The 19,830-nt window shown below is 41.3% G+C and overlaps 1 protein-coding gene and 1 non-coding gene across 3 annotated transcripts in view; both read left to right on the forward strand.

The window, feature by feature from the left end:
• The window catches only part of LY96 (lymphocyte antigen 96), a 112,167-nt gene that overhangs the window by 43,147 nt on the left and 49,190 nt on the right, over nt 1-19,830 (forward strand). The gene's annotated exons all lie outside the window — the stretch shown is intronic.
• LOC114680461 (U6 spliceosomal RNA) lies at nt 13,461-13,565 on the forward strand. The gene has a single exon (XR_003732686.1). It is a non-coding gene; the product is annotated as a U6 spliceosomal RNA (small nuclear RNA).

Genomic DNA, 19,830 nt, shown 5'->3' on the forward strand with positions numbered 1-19,830 from the left:
ACAATTTCTATTACCCACGTCATGGTAAATTGTGGGGTTTAGGGAGCCCTTTTTACATGGGCACCCTGGGTGACATTACTCCGGCAGCATCATAGGACTATGTGAGAAGCCTTATCAAATTTGCTGTCTCTTGTGGGTCTTACAGATGCTTAATAAAATATCAGGGGCAATTAATGAAAAAAAAAAAAAAAACAGGAAAAGAGAAAGGGAGTAAAAGAGCTCACCCCAGAAGGGTGAAACAAATTTTTGGATGGTTATTAAGAAATGAAATAAATAAAATGAAAATTTAGGGAGTTAAAACAAAGGCCTTTAAAACACTACTTGCTCCAGATTGGAAAATTTAAGAAAATTCCAAAGACAATGGTTATAATGAGAATGCTACGTTGCCTGTGGCAATAATGGGGCAAATTAAGATAAAGATTGACAAAAGGGACTGAGTGCCTTGGCCCAACCCCTGCTGGGGACCCATATCCTTTTGATATAGGATCTTGCTACCTGAGGAATGCAAGGAGGAGCAGAGGGCCTCTTTTTCCCCTAAGACTGATTCTAACTAAGTAGGAGCTGCTAGATTCTGCAAAGCCTGATAGACAGCTCCCATCTAACCAGAACTGTTTCACTTGTGAACTTCCAAGGTGAACAAAGGACATCGTGTTTGGAAGGCTGCTGCTGTGGTTAAAGAGGAGTCAAGCAAATCTTTTTCTTTTGAATTATTTATAGTTTAGAGCAATTAAGTGAAGAATGTTTTTGTGAGCAAGTTTACTTTTCTCTCTGAGCTCTCCAGAATTCAGAAACTGTTCATGAGTATTCTGATTTTATGACAATATAGTTATTTGGATAAGTTTAGTAAGATTCATTTCTTTCAAAACAGGACAATCGGAGACACTGTTTTTTTTTTTTTTCCCCCAGGGCTTAGACTAGAATAACATATTTTGAGGCAAAGTTCCAGCAAAGCCAACTTAAAAGGAGCCTATGTGGCCAATTAATTCTTGCTGCACTTTATGTGAATAATCAGGCCAAGTATAATAAGCCTAAAACTTATTTTGCACATAAATTGGTCTTACTATAATTTCTCTTTAGGCTGGGTGCAGTGGCTCACACCTGTAATCCCAGCCCTTTGGGAAGCCAAGGTGGGTGGATCACTTGAGGCCAGAAGTTTCATCAGCCTGGCCAACATGGAGAAACCTTGTCTCTACTAGAAAATACAAAAATTAGCCAGGTGAGGTGTGCACGCCTGTAACCCCAGCTACTCAGGAGGCTGAGGCATGAGAATTGTTTGAGCCTGGGAAATGGAGGTTGCAGTGAGCCAAGATTACACCACTGCACTCCAGCCTGGGCGATAAAGTGAGACTCTCTGACTTAAAAAAAAAAAAATTCTTTAATAGAAAAGGAGAACTAGAGAAAGAGGTCGTTTCAAAGGAGAAGTGTAACACTTTTTATTAGATTTCAGCCCCAACTTTTGTTTTTGAGTGCAGACTGAATCATGAATTATATAATCCTCTAAAGAGTGCCAGGTTAGCATTTTTCTTCGTATTTTTAGTTGGTGCCCTAATGGAATAGGTTCCTTTTTCTATTCTGACACACAAATACTCTTTTGATTTTCAAAAATACTGTTATTTATTTTTCCTTGTTTTACCTCCAAGGAAACCAGAATCATGGTATTCTGAAGAGTAGAGATGCGAATCTCCCTCATTTGGCATCACACTGGCTCCAATTTGCTTTTCACTGAAAATGCCCTGCTGCTAAGACTATACAAACACCGTCCCTCTAGGCCCGGAGACTGTCATGGAAGAGGTGAGCATATGAGACTGTAAGGGCCAGTTTTCAGGGATAGAATTAAGTCAAGGTCAGACCCTCCAAATCAAGGATGGGTACAAAGATGCCTAAACAGCCAGTAAAACAAGGGACTTTGCCTTCTGAGCTGTTATGTGGCACCTTTTCTAATTCCCGTAGAATTAAAGGAAGATAATTACAGACAGGATAAAGATACCTTGTGACAAAGCCTCCTGGGTACAAAATTCCCAGTTATGAGTTGTGAAGATAGATATATATTTAAAAACTTTTTGTTTCGGAACAATGTTTGCATTTTATATAGCTAATTGCTAAAAGTCTGTAACTAAACCTAACATTACTGTAGCTCAAGGCATAGAAGTTAAAGATAGTCAGTTTTGTAACCTTGCCTTCGGCTTTTTGTTTATTGACTTTTTACATAAAAACATTTTTTTTAAGGGATAATGAATGTCTCTCCATGTCTATTCCTATCTGGACATTTAATTGGCTATAAGTCTTTTGACTCTAAGTCCCTTGGCTTAGAGTTCCTTTGACTCTAAGTCCCTTGGCCATACCAAGAGACTGATTTGAGTGGAAACTCCAGTTCTCCTTCATATTAATTAGAGTTTCCTTACTGCAGTGCCATGGTCTCAGTCAATTGCAGTGGGCAAGAAGAACATATCAGGCAATCGATTACACATTAAGCTCTCTAAGTAGCTCTGTGGAGTCCCCTCTCACTTAGCTTTGAGGTAGAGCAGGTTTTTACCCAACCCTGTTTCAGTTCTTATGGGGAGGGGTTTGGAAACAGGACTCACAGTATAGCTTTCTCTAAAAACATCCTCCGCAAACCCTCTCTCTTAGATTTTTCTCTTGGATTAAAAGATTCTTTGACCTTCTAATGTACTTGATGTGAGGACAGGGTTCAGAGATGTGGAATGGATTATGAGACATGTCATGTTTCCTGCTCTTTTTCTGATGTACACCACATTTCTACTTTAGGGTGGATCTTGATTTGCTAGGTTAGCCATGTGAAGTATTCCCAGGGTATGGTTAATTGGTCTGGTTTGTCACATGACTGAGGTTGGCTCAATCAGAAGGGATGAATTCAAATTCCTTGGTTGTCTCACTAGATGTAAACAAGGAGGAATGTTGCCCACATTTCTGTGGACAATCATCTGATGACCATGAAAGGGAATTAGTGTCTGAATGAAGCTGATACTGTGAACAGAAGAATGGTTAGTCTAAAAAAATAAGAGCCTGGCGTGGTGGGTCACACCTATAAACCCAGCACTTTGGAGGCTGAGGTGGGAGAATTGCTTGAACCCAAGAATTCAAGACCAGCCTGGGCAACATTGTGAGACCCTGTCTCTACAAAAAATAAAATAAAAATTAGCCAAGCATGGCAGCACCTGCCTGTAGTCACAGCTACTCAGGAGGCTGAGGTGAGATGATAGCTTGATCCCAGAAGTTTGAAGCTTCAGTGAGCTGAGATTGCACCATTGCACACCAGCCAGGGCAACAGAGTGAGACTCTGTTTCAAAAATAAAATTTAAAATAATTTTTAAAAATTAAAAAAATAATAACTCAAATTGCAGATACTGTGGGGTCATTGAATCACCCAAGCCTGGGTTTTGCCATACTTCTGGACTTTCTGGTTATTGCTTTAGTGAGTTGGAGTCAGAATTTTATTATCTGCACCTGAGAGCATTCTAGTTGATTCCCAGCTAAATTGTCTTACCATTCCCTTCTGAGTTTTCCCATTGCTTTCAGCCCTTCTCTTGCTAATGGTTGCAGGGTAACTTATCCATTAGGTAGAGTAAGCACAGTGCCGACAGTCCTCAAAAATGTTTTGTTTCAAAAAAATTTTATTTTTTAATTCTTGTGGGTATGTGGTAGGTGTATATATTTAATGTTTACATGAGAAATTTTTAAAATCAAAATAGACTTCCAAGAATACATAAGGTATTTTGACACAGATATGCAATGTGTAATAATCACATCAGGGTAAATGGGGTATACATCAGCTCAATCATTCATCCTTTTTGTTACAAACAATCCAATTATACTTTTTTTGTCATTTTAAAATATACAATTAAATTATTTTTTATTATCGTCACTCTGCTGTGCTACCAAATATTAGGTATTATTCATCTTTTAAACTATTTTTTTTGTGCCCATTAACCAACCCCATTCCTCTGTGCCACCCCCTGTTCCCAGCCTCTGGTAACCGTCCTACTCTCTATCTCCATGAATTCAATTGTTTTAATTTTAGCTCCCATAAATAAGTGAGGACATGTGAAGTTTGTCTTTCTGTGCCTAGATTATTTCAATTAGCATAACGACCTCCAGTTCCATTCATGTTTTTGCAAATAATAGGATCTTGCTCTTGCTCTTATTTTTTTATTTTTAATTTAATTTAATTTTTACATAGAGATGGGGTCTTACTACATTGACCAGGCTGGTCTCGATCTGTTGGCCTCAAGGGAGGCCCACTGTCTCAGCTTCCCAAAGTGCTGGGATTATAGGCATGAGCCAGTGCACCCAGACTCTCATTCTTTTTTGTGGCTAAATAGTATTCTATTGTGTAAATGGACCACATTTTCTTTATCCATTCATCTGTTGATGGACATTTATGGTGCTTTCAAATCTTGGCTATTGTGAATAGTGCTGCAATAAACATGGGCATGCAGATATCTTTTTGATATACTGATTTCCTTTCTTTTGGATAATCCAGTGGGATTGCTGGATTATACGGTAGCTCTATTTTCAGTTTTTGGAGGAAACTCGAAGCTGTTCTCCACAGTGGTTATACTAATTTACATTCACACCAACAGTGTATGAAGGTTCTCTTTTCTCTATATCCTTGCCAGCATTTGTTATTGCCTGACATTTAGATAAAAGCCATTTAACTGGGGTGAGATGATATCTCATTGTAGTTTTCATTTGCATTTCTCTGATGATCGATGATGTCGAACACCTTTTCTTTCTTTTTTTTTGAGGCAGAGTTTCACTCTTGTTGCCCAGGCTGGAGCACAATGGCATGATCTCAGCTCACCGCAACCTCCGCCTCCCAGGTTCAAGCAATTCTCCTGCTTCAGCCTCCCTAGTAGCTGGGATTACAGGCATGTGCCACCACGCCCAGCTAATTTTGTATTTTTAGTAAAGACAGGGTTTCTCCATGTTGGTCAGGCTGGTCTTGAACTCCCGACCTCAGGTGATCCACCCACCTCAGCCTCCCAAAGTGCAGGGATTACAGGCATGAGCCACATGCTGGGCCAATCGAACACCTTTTCATATGGCTTGTTTGACATCTGTATGTCTTCTTTTGAGAAATGTCTATTAAAGTCTTTTGCCCATTTAAAAATTAAATTATTAGATTTTTTTTTCCCTGTAGAGTTATTTGAGCTCTTTATATATTCTGGTTAGATAGGTAGTTTGCAAATATTTTCTTTCATTCTGTGGGTTGTCTCTTCATTTTGTTGATTGTTTCCTTTGCTGTGCAGATCTTTTTAACTTGATGTGATCCTATGTAGGGTCCAGCCCTACAGGGCTTAGAGGGTGTTCTCCCCGTGTGTGGAGATGAGAGACTGTAATAAATAAAGACACAAAACAAAGAGATAAAGAGAAAGCAGCTGGGCCTGGGGGACCACTATCATCAAGACGCAGAGACCGGTAGTGGCCCTGAACGGCTGGGTGTGCTGATATTTATTGCATACAAGACAAGGGGGGCAGGGTAAGGAGGGTGGATATTCTAAGTGATTGATAAGGTGAAGCAAGTCATGTGATCATAGGATGAGGGCCCTTCCCTTTTAGGTAACCAAAGCAGAGAGAGAAGGCAGCATATGTCAGCATTTTCTTCTATGCACTTATAAGAAAGATCAAAGACTTTAAGACTTTCCCTGTTTATTCTACCACTATCTGCTATGAACTTCAAAGAGGAACCAGGAGTACGGGAGGAACATGAAAGTGGACAAGGAGTGTGACCATTGAAGCACAGCACCATGGGGAGGGGTTTAGGCCTCTGGATGACTGTGGGCAGGCCTGGATAATATCCAGAGTCACACAAGAAGCTGGTGGAGCAGAGTGTTCCCTGACTCCTCCAAGGAAAGGAGACTCCCTTTTGTGGTCTGCTAAGTAATGGGTGTCTTCCCAGGCACTGGCATTACCGCTTGACCAAGGAGCCCTCAAGTGGCCCTTATGTGGGTGTGACAGAGGGCTCACCTCTTGGCTTCTAGGTCACTTCTCACAACATCTCTTCAGTACTCAACCTGCCAATTATTCCTAGGTTATATTAGTCATGCAATAAAGAGTAATATTAAAAGCTAATGATTGATAACGTCCATGATCATCTCTATATCTAATTTGTATCATAACTATTCTTATTCTAACTATTTTCTTTATTATACCGAAACAGTTTGTGCCTTCAGTCTCTTGCCTTGGCACCTAGGTAATCTTTTGCCCACAATCCTATTTGTCCATTTTTGGTTTGGTTGCCTGTGCTTGTGGGGTATTACTCAAGAAATCTTTGCCTAGACCAGTGTCCTGGAGAGCTTCTTCAATGTTTTCTTGTAGTAGTTTCATAGTATGAGGTCTTAGATTTGTCTTTAATCTATTTTGATTTGATTTGTGTACATAATGAGAGATAGAGGTCTAGTTTCATTCTTCTGCTTATGGATATCCAGTTTTCCCAGCACCATTTATTGAAGAGACTGTTCTTTCCCCATGTATGTTCTTGGTTGCCTTGTCAAAAATCAGTTCACTGTAGATGTATGAATTTATTTCTGGGTTTTCTATTCTGTTCCATTACTCTATGTGTCTGGTTTTTGTTTTTGTTTTTGTTTTTTGATGGAATCTCGCTCTGCCACCCAGGCTGGAGTGCAGTAGCATGATCTCAGCTCACTGCAACCTCCACCTCCTGGGTTCAAGTGATTCTTCTGCCTCAGCCTCCCAAGTAGCTGGGACTACAGGCATGTGCTACCACGCCTGGCTAATTTTTTGTATTTTTAGTAGAGACGGGGTTTCACTGTGTTAGCCAGGATGGTCTCGATCTCCTGACCTCATGATCCACCTGCCTTCTTGCAACTTTTCTATAAATTTGAAACTATTATGAATCTGAGATTATTTAAATATTTATTTAAAATTAGTGTTGCAGGAAGTCAGGGACCCCGAATGGAGAGACCAGCTGGAGCTGAGGCAGAGGAATAAAAATTGTGAAGATTTCATTTTAATATGGACATATATCAGTTCCCAAATAATACTTTTATAATTTCTTATGCCTGTCTTTACTTCAATCTCTGAACATAAATTGTGAAGATTTCATTTTAATATGGACATTTGTCAATTCCCAAAATTAATACTTTTATAATTTCTTGTGCCTGTCTTTACTTTAATCTCGTAATCCTGTTATCTTCATAAGCTGAGAATGTACATCACCTCAGAACCACTATGGTGTTAACTGTAGAAATTGATTGCAAAACATGTGTGTTTGAACAATATGAAATCAGTGCACCTTGAAAAAGAACAGAATAACAGTGATTTTCAGGGAACAAAGGAAGACAACCATAAGGTCTGACTGCCTGGGGGGTTGGGCAGAATACAGCCATATTTTTCTCCTTGCAGAGAGCCTACAAATGGACGTGCAAGTAGGGAAGATATCACTAAATTGTTTTCCTAGTAAGGAATGTTAATAATTAAGACCCTGGGAAAGGAATGCATTCCTGGGGGGAGGTCTATAAACGGCCGCTCTGGGAGTGCCTGTCTTATGCGGTTGAGATAAGGACTGAACTACGCCTTGGTCTCCTGCAGTACCCTCAGACTTATTAGGGTGGGGAAAAAACTCTGCCCTGGTAAATATGAGGTCAGACCGGTTTTTGCTCTTGAACCCTGTTTTCTGTTGTTTAAGATGTTTATTAAGACAATATGTGCACAGCTGAACATAGACCCTTATCAGTAGTTCTGTTTTGCCTTTTGTCCTGTTTCCTCAGAAGCATGTGATCTTTGTTCTCCTTTTTGCCCTTTGAAGCATGTGATCTTGTGACTACTCCCTGTTCTTGCACCCCTTCTTTTTTTGAAATCCTTAAGAAAACTTGCTGGTTTTTCAGCTTAGGTGTGCATCATGGTCCTGTTGATATGTGATGTTACCCCTGGAGGCCCAGCTGTAAAATTCCTCTCTTCGTACTCTTTCTCTTTATTTCTCAGCTGGCCAAATAGGATTGTGGGCAAAAGATTACCTAGGTGCCGAGGCAAGAGACTGAAGGCACAAACTGTTTCAGTATAATAAATAAAATAGTTAGAATAAGTTGGCCGACACTTATGGAAAATAGAAAGAACCTACATTGAAATATTGGGGGTGGATTCCCCCAATAAATTAGCTATAAATAAACATTTTTAAGTTAATTAAAAACAACAAAGGCATGCATGCATTACTGTGTACCTTTCTAGTCAAACTAACAGAATTTGAGACTGCAGCTGGGCACAGAGGCTCACGCCTGTAATCCCAGCACTTTTTCCAGGTTGAGGTTGACTGGAATTTGCTCATATTAGTTGCCAAGGAGGTTGACACATGTATATTTGTCATTTTTTAATTGGCCTTATCTGCTTCAGTTGGCATACCTGCTTATTGTTGGATACTTGGATTACATACACTGGTTGAAAATATAAACAATACTATGAAGATCTTAATATAAATTAACTTAAAAAAATTAATGATATAAATGAACTCTTTCATCATCTATCATAGATGATAAAAATTAATGAATGCCTAATTAACTAAAAGAGGATACTTAGGCATGTAAAATTAAAAGTAAAAGTTTTAGTATTCTAATATTGTTTCATTTTTATCTTTGAGACATGGTCTGGCTGTTGCCTAGGCTGAAATGCAATGGTGCCATCATGGCTCATTGCAGCCTCGACCTCCCAGGCTCAAGTGATCTTCCCGTCTCAGCCCTCCAAGTAGTTGGGAGGTTGCCCAGGCTGGTCTCAAACTCGTGGGCTAAAGGGATCCTCCTGCCTCAGCCTCCTAAAGTGCTGGGATTATAAGCATAAGCCACCAAGTCAGAGCAGCATTGTAAAGTTTAAAACAATGGCCAGTGCCAGAGCAAACATGAGAAAGGTAAGCAACACTTAGTAAGCAAGGTGGAAACATGTATGTTATTTTCTTTTGTACATTAAGAAAAATTTATTTCTATTTCTTTTTTTTAAATAAGATCTCACTGTCACCCAGGCTGGAGTGCAGTAGCACAATTATATCTCACTGTAACCTCCAACTCCTAGGCTCAAGCAATTCTTCTGCCTTAGCCTCCTAAGTAGCTGAGACTACAGGCATGCACGACCATGTACAGCTAATTAAAAAAAAATTATTTTGTAGAAATGGAGTCTTGATAAGTTGCCCAGGCTGGTCTTGAATTCCTGAGCTCAGGCAATCCTTTTGCCTTGGCCTCCCAAAGCTGGGATTATAACTGTGAGCCACTATACCCATCCCAATGTATGTAATATGTTCTTACAACTTAGCCAGAGAGGCTGTATAATGCGAGTCAAAAATTAGATAAATATCAAGATGTTGGTAGGGTAAGAAAAAAATTAGAGCTGATCAGAGCATGGGAAGAGGGCAAAGCAAATGGAGATGGTGGTGAGGGACCTTTGGAAGCTGAAGGGCTCACAGACTCACATTACCTTTTCATTCTTTTCTCCTTCAAAAATTCAAAGATGAAGAATTTTTTTTCTCTGAGCAAATTATCCCCTTTAAACATTCATGAATTAACCACATTAACCTACTTTCAATGCAAAAAAGAAAAATGGTTTCTGTCTCCTACATTTTAGCTGCCTTGTCAGTGGGTTGTCAAGTTGAAGGGTTTCTTTTACATTCCTATGAATCCCTTATTCTCTATGAACAAAACTTTACTTCGAAATGGAAAGTAGGTTTGGGTTCATCTTTGATTTTTGGCTCACATTATACAACCTCTGTGGTTAAGCTGTGAGAATGTATAAAATTCCTGTCAGCCATTGCTGGCGCTTCAGAGCATGACTGGGTGGTGCCCAGGTGGGCAGAGCACTGTCTGATAATCTTTTCGCCCTAATAACTGAAATCCAGAATAGATGATATTCTCCATTCATTCAAAATGCCTGTCCTGTGCTTCATGCAGAGGATACAAACAGAAAAACACTCAGTTCCTGTCTTCAGGGCATTCACAGGCTTGTCAGTCCAGCTATTAGAGAGGATAAAAAATGAACCAAGCAATAATCAATGGGAAAAAGCTGTTTCATGCCTTAACATGACATAAATATAAAAACCATACAGGGAACAACAGATGAAAATAAAAACACAAAGGCTACAATAAATGCCAATGACAAAAACAAAGGCACTATTCAGTTCTGCTTGACAGCAAACAGATTTAGGAATCAAACCCTGACGCATTTTAAGGTTCTAGGTCTACTGTTTAAAAAATCCAAAAAATGTTATCCAAGTCTGAATACATTAACGAGACACTGTAAAAGCTTTTAGCTGTAAGGTATTATTACTGTGTCAGTCAGAGTCCTTGAAGAAACAGAAGACACATTTAAACTGGGGTTACTTAAGGAGAGTTTAATAAAGGGAATGTTTACAGAGCTGTGGACAAGGTGTAGGAAACCATGAATAGTGCAGTCCCCCAGTATTAGTAGTAGCAGTGGGGCCCCATTATTGCTCGAAGTCTAAAGGGTCAAGGGTGGGAGAACCAGGAGACAGAGGGGGCCTGTCTGAGAGTAGCAAAAAGTGAATACCACCCCCCTTCACCTCCTTTATGTAGCTAGACCAGCTGGAAGTAACCCTACAGGGAGGGATCGCACTGCTACACCCTCAGATCTCCTGCTGGGCTCCCCATTGCTGGACCCACTGGAACCAGAAGACAAGGGAGCCAGCTGATCTAGTCTATACGGGTCAGCTTCCCAGAGCACAGAGGACAGTGGAGAAGGGTAGAGAGCATCTGAAGGGGTGAATGGAAGATGTCCAGAACTAGGCTGGGCACAGTGGCTCGTGCCTGAATTCCCAGCACTTTCAGAGGTCAAGGCAGGTGGATCACCTGAGGTCAGGAGTTTGAGACAAGCCTGGATAACACAGTGAAACCCCGTCTCTACTAAAAATACAAAAATTAGTTGGGTATGGTAGCATGCACCTGTAGTCCCAGCTACTTGGGAGGCTGAGGCACAAGAATCACTTAAATCCAGGAGGCGGAGGTTGCAGTGAGCTGAGATTGTGCCACTGCACTCAGGACTGGGTGACACAATGAGACTCCTTCTGGGAAAAAAAAAAAAAGAAGAAGATGCCCAGAACAACTAAGTGACCAAGAATTTGAGAGTCAAGTGTTCACAAAGACCTTTGCAACACCTTCTCAGTCAGTATTTGACAACTCCCAGAACTGGTAATTTAATGGTTACTGAATGTGGATAGCAAAACCTTAACAGCACACCCATCAAAAATCTTGCTATTTATTAGGAACACATTTTTCAAGTTAGTAAGGCAGTGTAAGTTGAAGAAGAAAATTCTGCATACCAAAAAGTACTCTTCTGTGTTTTTTTCAAAACAGAATATAAATATGCACACCCCCCACACAAGAAAACCCCAGACAGGATACATGAACATTTTCTGATATTAACAATAAACACAAGAGTCATTCTGAACTTGTTTTTTTGGTGGCATATGATCAATAACAAAGACTGAGAGAGCTATACTAAGAAACAAAGGCTATTCTTAAATAACACACCCTCTGCTAATTGTGAAGGGTAAACTATGGATCGATCTTCATAATCCTTCACCTTCTCTTCCAGCAATCCCCCTTCTCTTTCCTACATACGTGTTTTTCTAAATTAGAACTTATCCCTTATGGCTTTTTGGGGAAAGTGAACGTTTTTACTGACCCACCCATTCTCATTCTCATTCTTTTTTTTTTTTTTTTTGAGACTGAGTCTCGCTCTGTCACCCAGGCTGGAGTGCAGAGGCACGATCTTGGCTCATTGCAACCTCCATTTCCTGGGTTCAAGCCATTCTCCTGCGTCAGCCTCCTGAGTATCTGGGATTACAGGCTCACAGCACCACACCCAGGTAATTTTTGTATTTTTAGTTGAGACGGGGTTTCACCATGTTGGCCAGGCTGGTCTCAAGTGATCTGCCTGCCTCGGCCTCCCAAAGCGCTGGGATTACAGGTGTGAGCCACAGCGCCTGGCCCTGAGCCACTCATTCTACATGGATTTTCTATATGAAAAGATTTGGTCCTGAATTCATGGAAGAGCCTGTTTTCTGCACTAGAGGGACTATTTCTTCCTTAATACACTTTCTGGCACAATAGCACAGACTCAAACATCATCTGACTTCTTTGCACAGCCAAGAAGGTGTGGTGGAGTCTGTTTCTCACACTACGCTTCTGTCCCCACAACTTATGGGTAAGCGTGGAGGCAGAGGGTTCAGGAGCATTTCTCCACCAGAATCAGGGTAGAGGAGGAAGAATATCTTAGCAGGTCAAGTTGGCTGTCTACTTTGAAAGTTGGGTAAAGCATCGTGCCCAGTAATACAATCTTTGTGCACAAGATACAAGAGAAAAGCTATTCTGCTACCCCAGTGCAATGCCAGGGGACTGGTAAATAAATTATGGCAATGCTGGTAGAACACTCTCTGACCTGGCTTTGTGTCCTGGCTCAGCCACTAATTGTGTGCCTAAAGCCAGAGTTTTCACATCTCTAAAATACAGTTACTAATACTTACCTCCTCACATCGTTGTGAATTTCTTTCTAGATTGCTGTGGTATTATCCAAACCATAATCCTAACCATAATCCCAACTAAAGCAATGTATCTGAAACACAAATCTGATAATATCATTACCCTGCTTAAAATATTTTAACCATTTCCCACTGCTTTTTTTTTTTCTTTTTAATGAGACAGGATCTCATTCTGTCTCCCCTGGCTGGAGTGCAGTGGCATAATCACAGCTCACAGCTCACTGCAGCTTTGACTTTCTTGGCTCAAACAATCCTCCCACCTCAGCCTCCTGAGTATTTGGGACCACAGGTACATACCACCACACAGCTAACTTTTCTTTTGGGTGAGGGTCTTCCTATGTTGCTCAGGCTGGTCTCGAACTCCTTGGACGCAAGCCCACCTGGTCTTAGAATGAAGACTCACATCTCTGATATGGCCTTCAAGTCCTTGGAGCCTGGGAGCCTGGCATCAGCTCCCACCATTATTTTAATACATTCTTACTCTAGACTCTAAGCCACAGTGGCCTTCGTTTAGTCCTTTTTTTTTTTTTGAGACAGAGTTTCACTCTTGTTGCCTAGGCTGGAGTACAGTGGCACAGTCTTGGCTCACTGAAACCTCCTCCTCCCAGGTTCAAGCAATTCTCCTGTCTCAGCCTCCAGAGTAGCTGGGATTATAGGCATCTGCCACCATGCCCAGGTAGTTTTTGTGCCCAGGTAATTTTTGTAAATCTGGTGTGGGCCTAAGCAGCCCAGGACTTATCTGGAGGCTCCGATGTTGGGAACCCAGGATCCTTCTGCCTTGTTGGGCTCCCTAGCTTGCTTTGGGAGAATGCTCTGCCACATCCACATTCCAGCCAGTGGAAGGAAGAAAGAGAAAAGGAAGGAAACAGCTGCTCTTTATAAAAGCATGACCCAGGAATTGCACTCATTACTTTTACTCACCTTTTACTGATCAGAACTTGGTCGTGTGCTTGCTTCTGTAGCACATATACTAAAATTGGAACCATACAGAGATTAGCTAAGGCCCCAGCGCAAGGATGACATGCAAATTCGTGAAGTGGTCCATGTGAAGGAAGGAGAGAAAGAAAGAAAGACAAAGAGAGAGAGAGAGAGAGAGAGAGAAAGAGAAAGAGAAAGGAAGAGGAAGGAAGGAAGGAAAAGAAAAAGAAAAGGAGAAAGAAAGAGAATGAACGAATAAACAAACTTGGTCACGTGGCTACACTCAGCCGTAAGGGAGGCTCAGAAAAGTAGCCTTTATTTTAGCTGCCTTGTGCATAGCTGTGTACCTGGAACTCTGTTATTGTAGATAGAATGAGTGGATATGAGGACACCTAGTGGTCCCTGGAGCAGAACGCCCAACTTAGATTAATTAGTGTGATTATTGATTAATAGCTATCTACCCCACTAGACTGTATTTCCACAAGAGCAGGAACCGTATGTGTTTTTGCTCACCATTGTATCTTTACCATCTATTCCAGTGCCTGGCACACAGTAGGATCTTAATAAACATTTGTTGAATACATGCGTGAATGAATCAGGTCCCTACCTCTTGCTATCCCTGTCATGCTTGACACTCCAGCCAGACCACACCACTTGTGATTGCCTAGCAATGTATTCATTATCAGTTAAAAGGAAATCACTGCTAATCTGGTAAACAAACATAGTCACCTCACTGTTGCTTACATTTCTTTGGTGAGTTTTCAGGTGATACACATTTTCACATCTTTATTTATACTTCTCATTTTGAGATTTGACATGATAGCATGTCAATTCTGATAGCATCACCTGAGGTACATGAAGATACATGATAACATTGCCTGAGGTACATGAAGAGCTTGACATGGCTGATTGCAGTCAAAAAATAAGGGCCAAAGGAAAAAAAAAAGTTCAAAAAGAAAAAAGCAAACAAACAAAAAGGGCCAAGTTAGCCAGCACACACAGGGACTTGCTTGCTGTGGAGTGAAATAGATACTTGAATTAGGGCATTTATGCAATTCTACATGAGTGCTGTTTCTCAAACCTCAGCTTTCCGTGAGAGTTGGGAAGCAAAGAGTTGAATGTTATATTCTCTGTTTAGAATCTAGAAGGATGGTATTTTAAGTTGCTAATTAATGGAATATCCATGAGTTTTAGCAGTCAATATATATTAATATTGTATTGATCAATTAATAAGCTTAATTTAGACTTGGTGGAGCCCGACATTGTGGTGTACATCTGTAGTCCCAGCTACTCTGCTGGCTGAGGCAGGAGGGTGGCTTGAGCCCAGGAATTTGAGACTGCAGTGAGCTATGATTGCATCACTGAACTCCAAACTGGGCAACAGAGTAAGACTCCATCCCTAAAAATAAATAAATGCAATTAAATAAATTAAGTATGACCAGGCGTGGTGGTTCACACCTGTAATCCTAGCACTTTGGGAGGCCGAGGCAGACGGATTACCTGAGATCAGGAGCTGGAGACCAACCTGGCTAACATGGTGAAACCCCATCTCTACTAAAAACACAAAAATTAGGTGGGCATGGTGGTGGGCATCTGTAATCCCAGCTACTCAGGAGGCTGAGGCACGAGAATTGCTTGAACACGGGAGGCAGAGGTTGCTGTGAGCTGAGATAGCGCCACTGAACTTCAGCCTGGGTGACAGAGCCAGACTCTGTCTCAATTTAAAAAAAAAAAGTTAAAATAAATTAAGTATGAATTAAAATATTAAAAAAAAAGACTTGGTGTGAATGATGGCCACCTCACCCATAACACACACCCACCTGCCCACTCCACCATCCGTCACCAGGTACAGATGTTTTGCTTATCATTATCATATTGTAAAAATAGGAATATAAAATAATATATTTAATATGGACACTCTTAATGAAGCCATATGAAAAATGTGTGAAGGTGGTGGGCTTTCAATTTTATTATTGTTATTTTAACATGTCTTCTTTAATGTTGTTTTCATATTGTTGCTAATTAAATGAAATTATAGCACTATTACCATCACCAAAACATAATTACCACCACTAATCCTGTTAAAATGCTCTTTTAAAAGTTATCTAAGACTTGGCTGGACACGGGGGCTCATGCCTGTAATCCCAGTACTTTGGGAGGCCGAGGCAGGTGGATCACGAGGTCAGGAGTTCGAGACCAGCCTGACCAACATGGTGAAACCCTGTCTTTACTAAAAATACGAAAATTAGCCAGGCATGATGGCACATGTCTGTGACCCCAGCTACTCAGGAGGCTGAGGCAGGAGAATCGCTTGAACCCAGGAGGTGGAGGTTGCAGTGAGCTGAGATCGTGCCACTGCACTCCAGCCTGAGCGACAGAGTAAGACTCTGTCTCAAAAAAAAAAAAAAAAAAAAAAAAAATATCTAAGACTCATAAGATACTGTTGGTAATAGAGGAAAGAAGATGGGGTTGTTCTAAACATAAACACAAATGTGGCCAATGGGCAGAAGATGCATTTTCTTGTATAACATTCATTTATAATTCTCAGAGCCAAGAGAGGAAGCAGTAATTCAAAACAAGAGAAATGAAGAGCTTCTGTTTCCTTAGTGTTCATGGGTCGGCCTGATCTGGATATAACTGCTAATGAGAACAACATGCTTTCAGGCAAAAAGTACACAGCAGGCTTTGGTGTGCAGATAACCAAGGATTAGTGCTCGAGAATTCAGTTGTTTTGCTCTTGGTGTAACTTGGGCACGAGATAAAAGACTGAGAGTAGCTTCTTAAATTGTTCAGTGGCTGCTCAGAAATGCATTTGACTGTAGGTGGGTCCTCCAATCCATGTATACTTCTTAGTAATTATCTTAATAATTCATGTTTCTCTCTCATGATACTGAAATTTTTAGCAGGTACCATGGACTGAATGTACCCCCAAATTCATTCGTGTGGCTTCCCCAGAATTCCTGTGTTGCCATCCTAATCCCCACTGTGATGATATTAGGTGGCAGGGACTTGGGGGAGGTAATGAAGTCGCGAGGGTGGAGCCTTTATGAATGGGATTAGCGCCTTACAAAAGAGACTTCAGAGAATGCCCTTCCCTTTCTATCATATGAGGACACACAGTGAAAAGTTGGCTGGCTGTGAACGAGGTACTCGGCCTTCAACAGACACCGGATTTGCTGGTGCCTTGATCTTGGATTTCCTAGCTCCAGAACTGGGAGAAATAAATGTTTGTTGCTTGAGCCACCCAGTCTATGGTATCCTATTATAGCAGTTCATACATACTAGGACAGTGGGGTTCAATTTCACTCCTTAATTCAAATTATTGAATTTTCAAGTTCAACTCCTGTATGAGTAAAATGTATTCCTATACATGTTTAGTACAGCTGTATAAGTAAAATTTATTCCTACAGATGTTTAGTGCAGCTGAAGGTGTAAAACAAGAAAAGGAAAGGAAAAATAAAAGAAAAAGAAAAATACTTGGCAATATTGTTGGGGAGAGAAGAGGTTATTTTGGAGAAGGGAAGGAGGTTTTGGTGGATGGAAGGTTTTTGCCAGTAGCAAGGGACTGTGTATGTGAGCACGTGCCTTGAGTGTGCGTGTGGGAGGCCCACAGGGGCTGGTGGGAGTGCTAGACAACAGGGCCTAAGAAAAGAAAGTAGAAGCGTGACATAACTGCCTCCGTCACAGTTTCAGTTAGGGTGCCAGGCAACCCTGTGTGCACACAGATACTTGGAAGGGGTGCAACCTTTAGCTACCCCCACGTTAGCCTGGTTGGCCTTGTGCAGGCTGCTCTGTTTCTGACTCTTCCTTTCCTCATCTAATATAGACCTACTCTTCTTTTATTAGAAGTAGGAAGATGAAAAATAGAAAAAAGAAGAGAAAAATATGAGATTAAGGCTCAGATATTAAAGGCATGAGAGACCTGGAAACTGGAGACTCCTTTTGGGACAGAGTTGTAGCAGCAAGCCTAACTATAGAAGAAGGGAACTGTGGCCTGTTGGTGGCATGGTGACCAGAAATTTTGGTGTTGGTAGGCTGGTGGCAGGAGCTCCACATGCTTCTAGAAATGCACCTAGGGAAGTAAGGTATATGTGAGTGATGGGAACTTGATTCAGGGGATGATGCTTAGTTCTAGCACATCAATTGCATACATCAGAGGTACTGCAAATTCAGATCTAAGGGGACCAGATAGAGTAGGATGGATAATAGCTGGATAGTAAGGAGGGATGATTGTGGTGAATAGACGAACACACGCAGCATTTAAATTTGCCATGTGGGAATATTGAACCAATGCTGTCACATCTTCTGATTTTTCAAGAGAAGGGGTAAATTACATTTTTATGGAAAATTTAATCATAAAAAGTTGGCAATTGATTTTAAAAGTTTAACAGTACCATGTGGGACATTATTGTACCTGCCAAGCAACCCTTGCACATCCCACGGCCCCTGAAACTCCACATGTCAAAAATGGAACTCCATCTGTAGTCCCTATTTCAGCAAGTGATGCCACAGACTGCCAGGAACCCAAGCTAGGCAGGTGGGCAAGAGTCCTGACTCCTCTTCTACTCCACTCCTCACTTTTGATACATGACTTTGCCATGTGGATTTAGCCTCCTGAAATCTCTGTTTCTTATATTTGTCCCCTTTCTTTATTCCTACTCTCAATGTCTTTTAGATTTTCACAATTTCTTTGCTGATCTAACCCATATCTCAGTCATTTCTCACCCATTTCTAATCCTTCAGTGATCTGTCTAAAAATAAAAATTGAAGCAAGTCATTGCATTGAAGCCCTGCCTTCTAAATTCCCATCTTCCCCCACTCCCTATAGAATAAAATCAGTGTGATTTAGCATGTTTAGCTCACATACTGACTTCTGCCTGCAACTTCAGCGTCATTCCTTGCAGCGTTTGTGCTCCACATACTGAAACATCCACAGCTCCTCTAGGGGTCACGCTGTTTCATTACTCTCTACCTTTACTCTCACTGCTTTTCTTGCCTAGAATGAATACCCTTTCCTTTCTGTATTAGGATGTGTTCAGTTGTAAGCAACACAAACCCCAACTCAAACGGACTTAACTAATGCTATGATTTGAATGTGTCTGCCAAATTTCATGTGTTGGAAAGTTAATCTCAAAATTCATAGGTTGATTGGAGGTAAGCCTTTTGGGAGGAGTATAGAATTAGATAAGGCTGTCAGGGTAGGACCCCCATGATGAGACTGGTGGCTTTATAAGAGGAAGAGAGATCTGACTTGACATGCATGGACTTTCCCTCTTGCCATGTGATGTCTTCCGCCATTTTATGATGTGGCAAGAAGGCGCTCACCAGATGCTGGTGCTGTGCTTTTGGACTTCATAATTGTGACTTTGGACTCTCCAGAATTGTGAGCTAAATAAACTTGTTATTTATTTATTTAGACAAGGTCTTGTTCTGTCAAGGTTGTTCTGTCACCGTAGACAAGGCTACGGTGCAGTGCTGTGAACATGGCTTTCTGCAACCTCAACATTCTGGGCTCAAGTGATTCTCCCATCTCAAGCTCCTGAGTAACTGGGACCACAGGTGTATGCCACAGTGCCCAACTATTTATAAGATATTTTGTAGAAATGGGGTCTCACCACATTGGTCAGGCTGGTCTCAAACTCCTGGGCTTAAGCAGTCCTCCCACCTCAAGCCTTCAAAAGTACTGAGATTACAGGCATGAGCAACCGTGCTTGGACAACTTCTTTTTTAATAAATTACCCAGTCAGTAGTACTCAGTTATAGTAGCAGAAAACGGACTAAGGACACTTATTATCTAATGCAAGTGGTAGGGCAGGCTTCAGGGTTGGTCTCATTCAGTGACTCAGTGATGTCACCCGGAATACTGAGATTCCTCATTTTATTTTCTTTCTTTTCTTCCTTCCTTCCTTCCTTCCTTCCTTCCTTCCTTCCTTCCTTCCTTCCTTCCTTCCTTCCTTCCTTCCTTCCTTCCTTCCTTTCTCCTTCTTTCCTCCCTCCCTCCCTCCCTCTCTTCCTTCCTTCCTTCCTTTTTATTTGAGATGGGGTTTCACTCCGTCACCTAGGCTGAAGTGCAATGATGCGATCATGGCTCACCACAGCCTCAACCTCCTGGGCTCAAGTAATCCTCCTACCTCAGCCTCTTGAATAGCTAGGACCACAGGCATGTGCCACCATGCCCACCTAATTAAAAAAAATTTTTTTTCTATGTTGCCCAGGCTGGTCTCTAAACTTGGGACTATAAAAAAATCATGTGCCACTCTATTTATAAAAAGTTTTTGATGCAGGGTCTCATTCTGTTGCCTAGGCTGGCGTGCAGTGGCCTGATCATGACCTACTGCAGCCTTGACTTCCCCAGGCTCAGGTGATCCTCCCACCTCAGCCTCCCGAGTAGCTGGCAC

Source organism: Macaca mulatta, chromosome 8, assembly GCF_049350105.2.
Source record: "Macaca mulatta isolate MMU2019108-1 chromosome 8, T2T-MMU8v2.0, whole genome shotgun sequence".
NCBI classification, from domain to species: domain Eukaryota; kingdom Metazoa; phylum Chordata; class Mammalia; order Primates; family Cercopithecidae; genus Macaca; species Macaca mulatta.